Source organism: Epinephelus lanceolatus, chromosome 20, assembly GCF_041903045.1.
Source record: "Epinephelus lanceolatus isolate andai-2023 chromosome 20, ASM4190304v1, whole genome shotgun sequence".
Classification (NCBI taxonomy): Eukaryota; Metazoa; Chordata; class Actinopteri; order Perciformes; family Serranidae; genus Epinephelus; species Epinephelus lanceolatus.
The window spans coordinates 1,599,956-1,613,072 of record NC_135753.1 but is presented as its reverse complement, the minus strand read 5'-3'; the positions used below and the strand labels follow the sequence as shown (position 1 = coordinate 1,613,072).

Genomic DNA, 13,117 nt, shown 5'->3' with positions numbered 1-13,117 from the left:
TACGGATAGATTTTGTCTCTGGCTGGTAAATTTTTAAGACCACTCGCCACTCTGGAGAGTTATTTTTTTACCAGCGAAAAATGCATTTTTTGTTACTGGAGAACGATGCTGGTATTGGCTGGTTTCCTGGCAGAGTAATGTGTATTTCAGGCAGAGACGATCTTTGGTCACGTAAGTGCGTCAGTCATGACATTATCACAGCGCGCCGAGGTGGATAGCTGGCTCGTTGGCGAGGCGCAGCTGTGAGGCTAGCGGAGCGTTAGCCGCAGCATGACCGGAGAGAAGCGCAGCCAGTTAGCCTCCGCTAGCTTCCCAGCTAGCCCCGGCTCTCCGTTTGGATTCAACCAGAGCACTGAGCCCTGGTTTGTTATTCAGGTTAAAGTGGGAAGAAGCAGCGGGTTTGTCGGGCTGCTGAGTGAAGTGGAGCCTGCGGAGGAAACACCGGGACTGTCTGGATGTAATAGTCCGTGGAGGTGCCATGTGCTCAGCTGCACAGATAGGAAACCCCTCAGCTGACAGGATGTACCACTCTCTCACTCTGCTACTTTGTTAATAGGCTTGTTCGAGATGAACTGCGCCTCGCCTGGAAAGTGGACGAGAGCAGGCAGCCGCAGCGGAGGGCGGTGACAAAAAGCCGCGGTGAAGTCGGACAGTTTCCTGACAGTTTCCAGCAGCCTTCAGTCCGTACAGGAAGTCACAGACACACTTACATCCTGTCTGGAATGATGTCAATTCATTAAAAAAGTGATCAGGTCCATTTATCAGCTTGTTTTCAGTCTCCAGTTGTTTTAATTATGATAGATTAATTTATTAAAATGCTTTACAGGTGATCTGTAGTTTATGTTCATGGTTTACTCCACTGAGAGTGGAGTACGAGGAAGGTTCCTGTAAAGTTACGGGCTGCCATTTTGAGCGGGGCGACGTAGGGACGCCATTAGCCGATAGCGGTGTCTGTAATAACTCACTAAATGGCCCATGAAAAAAATATTTTTTCCAGTGGATGTCTTAGTTACAACATGATTGAGCTAACTAGAGTAGTTTCATGTCGTATCTGACAACGGGAGGCTTTTAACAGATGACGTCCTGATGTTAGCTGCTGCTGTTAGCTGTCCCTGTCAGCTGATGCTTTCTAGACATCGTGATTTCCCAAAACTGAATAAATACCACGCATAGCAACACAAAACTGCTTTGCTAGCTCAATCATGTTGTAACTAAGATATCCGCTGGAAAGAAAAAAATTTTCACAGGCCATTTAGTGAGTTTTTTTTACATGGCGGCGAAAGCTATATGAACGAGCTAATCCTCGTCTGCTGAGTTTTAAAAAATGCCGGCTATTTTGTTGCTTTCTGTTGACGTCACATCCCTCCTTGAGTATATCCAATCAGCACCAAGTAATCCTCAAGCCCCAGCCAGGAGACTTTAAGGGCCGTTCTGAGTACCTACCCCGAGGCAGGGACTTGTTTAGCCCCTGTAAAAGTTCCGGAACTCTGTCCCTCGGGGGTGGTTCCTGCGGTGGAGACACACACCAACAGCCCCGGCCCCGTAAAATTACCCCGAAGTTCCTGCAGTGGAAACGGGCCTAAAGTAGCGGAGTGAGAGAGTGGTACATCCTGTCAGCCCAGGGGTTTCCTATCTGTGCAGCCGAGCACAAGGCACCTCCACGAACTATTACATCCAGACGGTCCCGGTGTTTCCTCCGTAGGCTCCACTTCACTCAGCTTCACTCAGCTGCCCGACAAACCCGCTGCTTCTTCCCACTGTAACCTGAATAACAAACGAGGGCTCGGTGCTCTGGTTGAATCCAAACGGAGAGCCGGGGCTAGCTGGGAAGCTAGCGGAGGCTAACTGGCTCTGCTAGCCTCACAGCTGCGCTAAAGAGCATGGATACCATGAGGCGAAGCTCAATAGAACGCCCCATAGCAACAGACTCGCCCATGGTTTCGTCCTACCGCCGCCACTTTGGACTGTCAGCAGACCGCAGCAGACCCGCTTGCATACAAAAACACACAGACAAACTTAAGTATCGCTATTAATTATGCTTACAATGCTACTCACCTCCTGATAGCTTGGTCACAGCTGCTTTTTCACGTTTTTGAGCAAAATATAGACTTTAAAAAAACAAAACGAAGAAAAACGGCAGAGATGGCATCTCTACATATTACATCTATTTTGTTTGTCTCCCAGAAATAAATAGTACTTGTTTAGTTCACATCAAGAACTTTAATTTGCGAACTGGGTAGATCATGCATCCTCATACATGTTGTTTTCCTGAGTTAATCATGCTCTTCTTCCTACTACCATAACATTACTTTTTAGTCTGATAGGAACCGCCCCTGACACCTAGTGGCTAGGAAGTGTAATAACATCTAATCAACACATCCCCCTTTCTTTAAAGGTAAAATAAAGTTGACACACAAATCTCAGGTGCCAATTATTCTAGCCACTAACACTCAAAGTCTTATATCACTTTGTACAGTGTAAAACATACTTAGACATGAACTTATATATATATATTTTTTGGGTTCTGTGTCAAAATACTAACCTGAACAATAATGCAATAACAAACATTTTTCAAAAGTTTTTTTTTTTTTTTTTAAACTTTTAATCACAAGTTCAGTCTTTCAGGCTTCTTGATTGTTCATGTGGATCTCCTGACCACAGGCTCACTTGACATGTCTGAGTTAGTGTCACAGTCTGTGTGAAGTGAACGAGTTGGCTCAGACTCAGTTATGGCTTCACTGCGCTCTGTAACAGTCTCTAGAAGATTGTGGCGATTGCATCTGAAGATTTGTCCTTCCTCAGTCCTCACACTGTATCATCTTGGAGCTACCTCTTGAAGCACAGTAGCTTTGGTTTTCCATCCATCAGCATCTTCAATCCTGACTGTGTCGTTGCATGACAGGGGAGGAAGCTGCTTGGCTGTTTTGTCATAGAATGATTTCTGTTTCATTTTCTGTTCTTGCAGTCTTTGTTTCAGCTTTGGTGGTTTCTTTTGCTGTGAGTGGCTTGGCAGTGTGGTACGTAGTTTTCTGTTCATTAGTAATTCAGCCGGTGATGCTCCACACTCGAGTGGTGATGCTCTGTAGCTGAGTAATGCAAGGTAGGGGTCAGAATTACTGTCAGCAGCTTTTTTTTAGGAGTTGCTTGAGAATGTGGACTCCCTTCTCAGCTTTCCCATTCGACTGTGCATACAGAGGACTAGACGTCACATGCCTGAAGTCGTACTGTACTGCAAACTCTTGCCACTCTCTGCTGCTGAAACATGCTCCATTGTCACTTACCACTGTGTGTGGTATGCCGTGTCTAGCAAAGATGGATTTTACATGTGTTATGACACAGGCTGATGTCATGTTTGCCAGTAATGCCATTTCCGGGAAGTTTGAGTAATAGTCAATGACCACTAAATAGTCTTTACCCTTGAGATGAAACAAGTCCATTCCTACTTTGTGCCAAGGTGCTGTTGGCACATCAGACAGCATCATAGGCTCTTTGGTTTGCTTGTTTCTGTGTTTCTGGCATGTTTCACATCTGCTTATCAGTCTCTCAATGTCTTTGTTAATGCCAGGCCAGAATACCGTCTCTCTCGCCCTTCTTTTGCATTTCTCGACACCGAAATGACCTTCATGGATCCTGTGTAGCATGTCCCGTCTCATGTTTTGTGGAATAATGATCCTGTTCTGCCTGAGTAACAGTCCATTAACAACACTCAGCTCACCTCTGATGTGGTAGAACTGCGGACAGGAGCCTACAGGCCATCCATTCTCCATGTTCATGATTACCTGTTGCAGCTCTGTGTCTTTTTCTGTTACATCTGCTATTAGCTTGGACTTTGTGTCTGTTACAGGAAGTGCAGCTGATATCATGTTCACGTGAATTTGAACATCTTCATCCGTTGTGCTCACTCCGCCTCCTGCAGGTGCGCGTGAGAGAGTATCACCGATTGATTATCAGGTGCTTTCCAGGTGTGTAGATGAGTTCAAAGTCATATCTCTGCATTTTCATCATCAGCCGCTGAATCCTTGGAGTCATCTCATTCAGATTCTTTTTGATGATGGCGACTAATGGACGATGGTCAGTCTCCACAGTGAATGATGGTAAGCCATATATGTAGCTGTGGAACCTCTCTAGGCCGAACACCAACTCCAGACATTCTTTTTCTATTTGTGCGTACCTGCACTCAGTTTCCGTCATGGTCCTGGATGCATAGGCCACCGGTTTCCAATGTTCATCTTCAGCCTGCAGCAGAACTGCACCAATTCCGTCTTTTGATGCACCCGTCGAGACTTTGATCCTCTGAGTCAGGATGTTATTCGAATGTTAGCACAGGTGCTGTTGTTAGTGTCTCTTTGAGCCTTTGCCACTCTTTGTCATGTTTTTCTGTCCATTTGAAGTCATTGTCTTTATGCAGGAGCTCGCGAATGCAGGATGTCTTGGCAGATAGGTTGGGAATAAATTTTCTTACAAAGTTGACCATCCCCATGATGCATAATACACCTGTCTTATCTGTGGGTCCTGGCATGTTATGTATAACATGTATATGTATAACCCAGGTTAAAAAAATCTGCCTTAATATAACTATTAATTATTATTGCACACCCTCCGAACACCTCGACGTCACTACCTCACGTCACCCAGTCATGTGACCGCTCCCAACCAATCACGTCACGCAGAGCGAAATTTGTAGCAGCTGCGGCGGATCTCCTACTCAGACTTGCGGGGAGAGCCGGTTGACAGCTGCGTGCAGGTTCGTAACCATCTGGTCTTTACAGACGTTCGCTCTTTCGGTTGTTTTCTACTCAGCATGCTAAGTATGTCATAACCTTTTAGATCCGACTACTGGGCCGCTGGGAGTTCGTGCCGCCGTCGTGCGTGGTTTATCAAAGAAACTGGTGAGTGTTGCATGTTTGGGATGTTATGCTAACGCCGCTAGCGTTAGCATTAGCATCGGCCATTCATGATTCATGTGTCTGGGCTATGTTGTGCTAAGCAAGGCTAGCGTTACCTTGTGTTTTGGTTGCTACGTCTGCTGCATGTATTTCGGCTGTAGCACAAGCTAAATTGCTACATGCCCACAGTGAATGCATTGTTGTAATTTGTTATTGTGTTAACATGTGCAAACTATATGCCAACCTGTAGTACTTTGGATGTAGCTAAAACATGGAAACTCTGAAAGCACTTTGGATGTTTATATGAATTGTATTTTCTATGTTTAATTTATAATTTTTATTTTGTATACACATAAATGGATATAAATGAGGTAAGCTAAAAGTTAACACAACTATCTGCCATAACACCTTGGTTTGACTGGACCTGTTATTTTGATGCAGGCCAGGTGTCTCCTTTTGGAGCCGAAGATGGCGAGCTACTGAAACTACGGCTGGGAGCCAACAACCTCTGTAGCACTACAGCATCGCAGCCCTACTGGTCTGGTAGGAGGCTGTGACAGCCCCACGCAATTCTCATTAAACTGCCACAACTCCACTCACATCCCTTCCCTTCAATGGACAATATTCAATGGACAATTCCCCGTGAACACTCACTCAGACCCTCGTGGATTGTTGTGACAGTGTGTAGATTGGGTGCAAGCAACTTTGGGGATTCATTTATTTTCCCATTGTGAACCTTTGTATGTTGTTGTGTTAAATCCTGAACCAAACTGAGCCATATCTAAAGTGCACTTAAGTAATATTCTAACCGGTTGCCATAACTGCAGTTTTGTATATATTTTGGGTTTTTCTATTTTTTTCCTTACCATTTGTTGTTGTAAATATTTTGGGTTGTCATATTCACTTTGAAATACAAGGTACCTGCACTAATTAACCGCCTCTGGTGTCCTTATTAGTTGCTGATCACCAGTTCCCGCAGCCGCATCTAGACTTCTGAGCCGATTCTAGCCCATAGCCACGGTGCATTGGTTAGCCCATCTGGCTAATATTGACAACTTATTGATATTGGCTAACGAGTGCAACTACCCGCTACACGTACCTGCACTCAGTTTCCGTCATGGTCCTGGATGCATAGGCCACCGGTTTCCAATGTTCATCTTCAGCCTGCAGCAGAACTGCACCAATTCTGTCTTTTGATGCACCCTTCGAGACTTTGATCCTCTGAGTCGGGTCGAAGAATGTTAGCACAGGTGCTGTTGTTAGTGTCTCTTTGAGCCTTTGCCACGCTCACACTCGAATGCAGGATGTCTTGGCAGTAGATTGGGAATAAATTTTCTTACAAAGTTGACCATCCCCATGATGCGTAATACACCTGTGTTATCTGTGGGTCCTGGCATGTTATGTATGGCTTCAATCTTTTCTTGGTCAGGCTGAATACCTTTTGCTGAGAGCTTGTCTCCGAGGAAGATGATTTTCTGAACTCCAAACTGGCATTTTTTTTTTGTTGAGCTTCAGTCCATAACTCTCCACACGCTCAAACACACATTTCAGCCTTTCATTGTGTTCTTGGAGTGTTGACCCCCAGACAACGATGTCATCAACGTAGACTCTCACACCATCTAGTCCCTCAGTGATATGTTCTATAGCTCTGTGAAATATTTCAGATGCTGAGACGATACCAAAGGGCAACCATAGAAAGCAGTATCTACCAAAGGGTGTGTTAAAGGTGCAGTATTTGGTGCTGCTTTCATCCAGCTTCAACTGCCAGAAGCCTTGAGATGCGTCAAGCTTTGTGAAGTACCTTGCACACCATCTCACTGGTGATTTCTTCACGTTTAGGTATCTGATAATGTTCATGCTTGATGTTCTCGTTCAGATCCTTAGAGTCCATACATACTCTCAGGTCGCCATTTTTCTTCTTTGCGCACACCATGGAGTTGACCCAATCGGTTGGTTCCTCAACCTTCTTTATCACGCCAAAAGTTGTCATCCTATCCAGCTCTTTCTTGAGCTGGTTTCTCAGTGGTGTTGGAACTCGTCATGGAGCATGCACCACTGGCTGTGCATTTTCTTTGAGCTGGATTTTGTATGTGAATGGCAACATACCAAAACCTGTGAATACATCTGCAAAGCTCTGCACTATGTTGTCAACAGAGTCGCTTGGTGTACCCACTGCTGTGTTGATATGATACACTCTTTTTACCAGGTTCAGATCTTCACTGGATTTGTCACCCAGCAGTGACTCAAATCCTTCAGCCACAACAAAGAAGAGTACATGGTGCACTTTTTCTTTCACTTTTACTTTCAGCCTGCATGTGCTGAAACACTTGATACTCTGGCCATTGTAGTCTCTTAGTGCAAGCATTTTCTTCTGTATTTTTGGTTTCTCCTTCATTGCTTTAATGTCAGTCATGCTGATCAAATTTGCCTTTGCACCAGTATCAAGTTTCACAGTGATTAGAGCCCCATTTACTTGCAACACCGCTGTCCATTTATCATCTTTCACAGCACTGATTTGCTTTTCTTGCTCTCTTTCACAGTTTACAGTGCCCACGAAAAATGTCTCACTTAAATCAGTTTCCTCCACAGTGTGTACAGTTGCTCCTTTTTGTCCCTCTTTTCGTTTTGAGAAGCAATGCTTAGCATAGTGATTCTTTCCATGACAATTTGAACATTGCTTACTGAAAGCTGGGCACTGTTTCGGCTTGTGCTGGGAGCCGCAGCGCTTGCAGTTGAAGACCTTATCATCCGTCCGCTGTGCAAGTCGCATCTTCCTGCCTGTCTGTCCCTTTGAGATGGCATCCACAGCCGCGCTTTCACTCAAGGTTGTTGTGCTTGCCGCCCTATCGCCACACGTCCTCACATGCAGCTGGCAGAGTTCACTTGCCTGGCAAATCTTAATAGCTGTTTTCAGCGTCAGCTCAGTTTTTCTTAAAAGCCTCTCTCTGATCTTTTTATCCTCCACACCAAACACAATCTGGTCCCGGATCATGGAGTCCGTTAATGTAGCAAAGTTACACGTCTGTGCCTTTAGCTTCAGGTTGGTCAGAAAGTGATCAAAAGGCTCACGCTGTTGTTGTAGTCGAGAGCGAAAAACATATCTCTCATACGTTTCATTCTTCTTAGGAGAGCAGTGAGCATCAAACTTACTCAGTACAACGTCCAGTTTGTCTTTATCATCAGCGTCGTCATACACAAAGGTGTTGTACACTTCAATGGCTTGCGGGCCTGCTATTGTTAGCAGCAAAGCTATCTTCCTGGCGTCCGGCTTTGTCTCCAGCCCCATGGCCGCTATGTACAGTTGAAACTGCTGTCTGAAAACATGCCAGTTGCTGTCGACATTCCCTGTTAGTTTCAAAGTCTCTGGTGGCTTTAAAGAATCCATGTCGCTTGTCACAACTCAGCACGCTGTTAGCTGTGTTTACCTCCGTTGTACCTAAGTTTCACTTTTGGCCCACCGTCGTATCTCTTGATTTTTGCCTCGATGTCACTGTAGTTTTTACTCCTGGTACCACGTTTTGTTTGTTGTCTCCCAGAAATAAATAGTCCTTGTTTAGTTCACATCAAGAACTTTAATTTGCAAACTGGGTAGATCATGCATCCTCATACATGTTGTTTTCCTGAGTTAATCATGCTCTTCTTCCTACTACCATAACATTACTTTTTAGTCTGATAGGAACCGCCCCTGACACCTAGTGGCTAGGAGGTGTAATAACATCTAATCAACACAACATCCACTTATGAGAAGATTAACTTAATTACTCCTTCAAAATCACCCCATAAGCCAAAACACCAAAAAATAAAAATAAAAATCAAAATCAATATTTTAACTAGAAACACATTAATGGCGACGTCACATAGTCAGGAAAGTTTGTAGGCCTACAGTAAGGGGACAGTAATAATAATAATAATAATATATAGGCTATTTTTGTGTACAGCACTTTGGTCCATTGGGTTTTTAAAGTTGGTATTTTAATATGATATATTTTAATGCTAAAGCAGTAATCAGTTCTGATATAAATGGTCTGAGAGACCATGTGTATACATATACAGTACAGGCCAAAAGTTTGGACACACCTTCTCATTCAATGCGTTTTCTTTATTTTCATGACTATTTACATTGTAGATTCTCACTGAAGGCATCAAAACTATGAATGAACACATGTGGAGTTATGTACTTAACAAAAAAAGGTCAAATAACTGAAAACATGTTTTATATTCTAGTTTCTTCAAAATAGCCACCCTTTGCTCTGATTACTGCTTTGCACACTCTTGGCATTCTCTCCATGAGCTTCAAGAGGTAGTCACCTGAAATGGTTTTCCAACAGTCTTGAAGGAGTTCCCAGAGGTGTTTAGCACTTGTTGGCCCCTTTGCCTTCACTCTGCGGTCCAGCTCACCCCAAACCATCTCGATTGGGTTCAGGTCCGGTGACTGTGGAGGCCAGGTCATCTGCCGCAGCACTCCATCACTCTCCTTCTTGGTCAAATAGCCCTTACACAGCCTGGAGGTGTGTTTGGGGTCATTGTCCTGTTGAAAAATAAATGATCGTCCAACTAAACGCAAACCGGATGGGATGGCATGTCGCTGCAGGATGCTGTGGTAGCCATGCTGGTTCAGTGTGCCTTCAATTTTGAATAAATCCCCAACAGTGTCACCAGCAAAACACCCCCACACCATCACACCTCCTCCTCCATCCTTCACAGTGGGAACCAGGCATGTGGAATCCATCCGTTCACCTTTTCTGCGTCTCACAAAGACACGGCGGTTGGAACCAAAGATCTCAAATTTGGACTCATCAGACCAAAGCACAGATTTCCACTGGTCTAATGTCCATTCCTTGTGTTTCTTGGCCCAAACAAATCTCTTCTGCTTGTTGCCTCTCCTTAGCAGTGGTTTCCTAGCAGCTATTTGACCATGAAGGCCTGATTTGCGCAGTCTCCTCTTAACGGTTGTTCTAGAGATGGGTCTGCTGCTAGAACTCTGTGTGGCATTCATCTGGTCTCTGATCTGAGCTGCTGTTAACTTGCGATTTCTGAGGCTGGTGACTCGGATGAACTTATCCTCAGAAGCAGAGGTGACTCTTGGTCTTCCTTTCCTGGGTCGGTCCTCATGTGTGCCAGTTTCGTTGTAGCGCTTGATGGTTTTTGCGACTCCACTTGGGGACACATTTAAAGTTTTTGCAATTTTCCGGACTGACTGACCTTCATTTTTCTTAAAGTAATGATGGCCACTCGTTTTTCTTTAGTTAGCTGATTGGTTCTTGCCATAATATGAATTTTAACAGTTGTCCAATAGGGCTGTCGGCTGTGTATTAACCTGACTTCTGCACAACACAACTGATGGTCCCAACCCCACTGATAAAGCAAGAAATTCCACTAATTAACCCTGATAAGGCACACCTGTGAAGTGGAAACCATTTCAGGTGACTACCTCTTGAAGCTCATGGAGAGAATGCCAAGAGTGTGCAAAGCAGTAATCAGAGCAAAGGGTGGCTATTTTGAAGAAACTAGAATATAAAACATGTTTTCAGTTATTTCACCTTTTTTTGTTAAGTACATAACTCCACATGTGTTCATTCATAGTTTTGATGCCTTCAGTGAGAATCTACAATGTAAATAATCATGAAAATAAAGAAAACGCATTGAATGAGAAGGTGTGTCCAAACTTTTGGCCTGTACTGTATATCATATATGGCAGAATATATCAACTTCCAACTTGCTATGGTGAGATACATGTAAAAATGTAAGAATTTAGTCACACAGATTTTTTTTTTCATTGATATAAAAATTTATATAGCCCAGATTGTCCTGAAAAAAAAAAACAAAATATAGCATGTGTATGTAGCCTTTATAATATAATATATAATATAATATAATATAATATAATATAATATAATATTATCTTTGATATGAGCTTAAAAGTAAAGGCAGGAAAAATACCCCAAAAAGGCCTAGGGCCCAAATTAAATAACTCACACGAGTGTTACTTCTTGTTTAATCCATTTATACACACTGTTGATGTTGTGTAATTTCATATTATCCTCATTCATTTATTCAGTTGTTACCCATTTAGCTTAAATAAATTTTCATTTATCGCCAAGTCATTGTCTGTGGATATTTCTTTTGAGCAGGAATTAAGATCACTATATGGAGAATTCATAACTCAGATATTGAGAATGATTCATTATTGTTAAGCATGCTGACTAATAATAATTGGTTTATGGAGTTATTAATTTGATTAGTCGCTTCCCTCATTAGAAGGGTGGTGCCCCAAACTTTATTACGAGTGCAAACATTCTCAAAAAGGTATTTCCCCTACAGCTGTGATAAAGCTATGCCCAGTTGTTACATTACCGATCCTTGAATGGATGGAAGAAAGAGTCGCTTTGGTGGTGTGCTGCTTTGTTAGCTGGCAGAGGAAGGCGTGGTTCCAGATGCAATCTTTGTTTTGTCCTTTGTTCCAAAGGTGAAACTCTGAGGAAGCTGGTCGCTCAGGGTCTTTGCAGAGTTAGACGCTGGGTGCTAACTCACTTGATTCTCCTTGTTGCTAGAAAGCTAGTTGCAAACCTTGTGCTTACAAATCTAACTTCTCTAGGTCAGGTTTAGAGAGTCTGTGATCAGTTGCCCTCCCTTTAGTGGTTTGGGGCAATGGCCTCTGAGTTGGTCAGAGGTGGGACATCCTGGAGATGGGTGTCAAATAGCTCTCTTTGTTTGAAGAACAAAGAGCATGCAGAGAAGAAAAGCCTTCCCATGTCCAGCTTAGATTTTAATAAATGACAAATCATCTGTGGTCCTCTGAATCCCAACAGGATGGAACAGGCAACATGTTGTCTGCCCTCCCTCCGCCAAACCAGAACAGTCCAGTGAGACACATTGGGTGGTAGCTACGCCAGGGGTGAAAGTAAGCTGGTACGCTCCGGTACTGCGTACCACTTAAAGATTCAGTGGCGGTACTCAGTACCAAAAAGAGGAGAGAGCAGCTGCCTGCTCAAGCCTACATTCAGAACCAGTCACGGTCGCACTTTAGGCCAGAGAATAGATCTGCTAGCAATATATGCAGTTTTAAACACCACTTTGTCTGTTTATTAATTGCTTTTAACTCGTTCTGAATTGCTTCTGAACTGTCCGTGCTGTGTTTTGGTCCATGCTGGACGGAGCCTTGGCCGGACATTTCCCTCTTTCCCCCAGCCCCTCCCCTGGGAGAGAGTCTGGTGGTCTCCTATGAGCCCAGGCTTCGAGACGTGCAACCCTCCATTTTTGTAGCGAAAAACGCCTAAAATGACATACCCAAATTAAAATATCTGTGGCCTCTGAACCGCTCTGACTACATGCATGCATGAGGTCTTGCCAGAAAGCAAACTCTCTGAAGTTTCTTGTGAAAGTGTTAGAAACACTCTAGGTGATACAGCGACAGAGTAATGGACCTCTGAAGTCAGTAAAAAGTTGAAGATTTTGCCTAAAATAAAATAAAAAATGATTTTCAGGATGAATAACTGTCTGTGGCTTCATCTGAGCAGGTAAATGACACTGTGGGGCTGTAGGCACACTATCAATGAACATTTGTTTCAAGTTTGAAGAAAATTGCTCAAAGTATGACCATTCTACAGTGTTTTTTGCATGAAAAGATCCAGGCGGAGCTCCAAATGACAAGAGCGCTCACTCTGCTTCAAAACAGTACTATCAGTGATCAAACAACACTCAGCAAGCTTCACACATTGTACCTCATTGAAATCAGACGTGATTATGATAGCTGATGTTGTTTATGACAGAAACACCATAAAATATCACCAAATAAAGCCATATGAAATGTGAAAGTTGTGATCCTACTTTCTAGGCGGTATATCTCAGCCAAAAATAGTGGTAGGAGTGAGACTCTTACCTTTTCTAAACCAGCTACGTGTCCACTGACGGCTCGGCATGAGATCGAGAGTAATCTGTTAACTTTTCCCCTCGAAAAACGGCATAACATGGCTTGTCACCACTCATCGCTATTTTGGACTTCGTGTATTTAGGCTGCTCTGGTGCGAAATCCATAAGGAATAAAAGAAAAACGATGCCGGATTCAGGAAACCGAGAGCTTCCTGAATCCAGTGATACCAAACATCACATGGTTTGATGACGCAGTGCGCCTGTGAGATACCATTTAACAGAGGAGGGAGGGAGCGCGGACGCCGGCGTCCGAGGGGAGTTAAAGAGGTTAAATAACTTATTATACAGATATATATGGAGAA

The 13,117-nt window shown here is 43.6% G+C and overlaps 1 long non-coding RNA gene across 1 annotated transcript; it reads left to right on the top strand.

Annotated features, from left to right (window-relative positions):
- The first annotated feature begins 4,663 nt into the window (after positions 1-4,663).
- LOC117251721 (uncharacterized) lies at positions 4,664-5,816 on the top strand. Its single transcript, XR_004501253.2, has 3 exons — positions 4,664-4,744; positions 4,828-4,889; positions 5,328-5,816. It is a non-coding gene; the product is annotated as an uncharacterized LOC117251721 (long non-coding RNA).
- Positions 5,817-13,117: the final 7,301 nt, after the last annotated feature.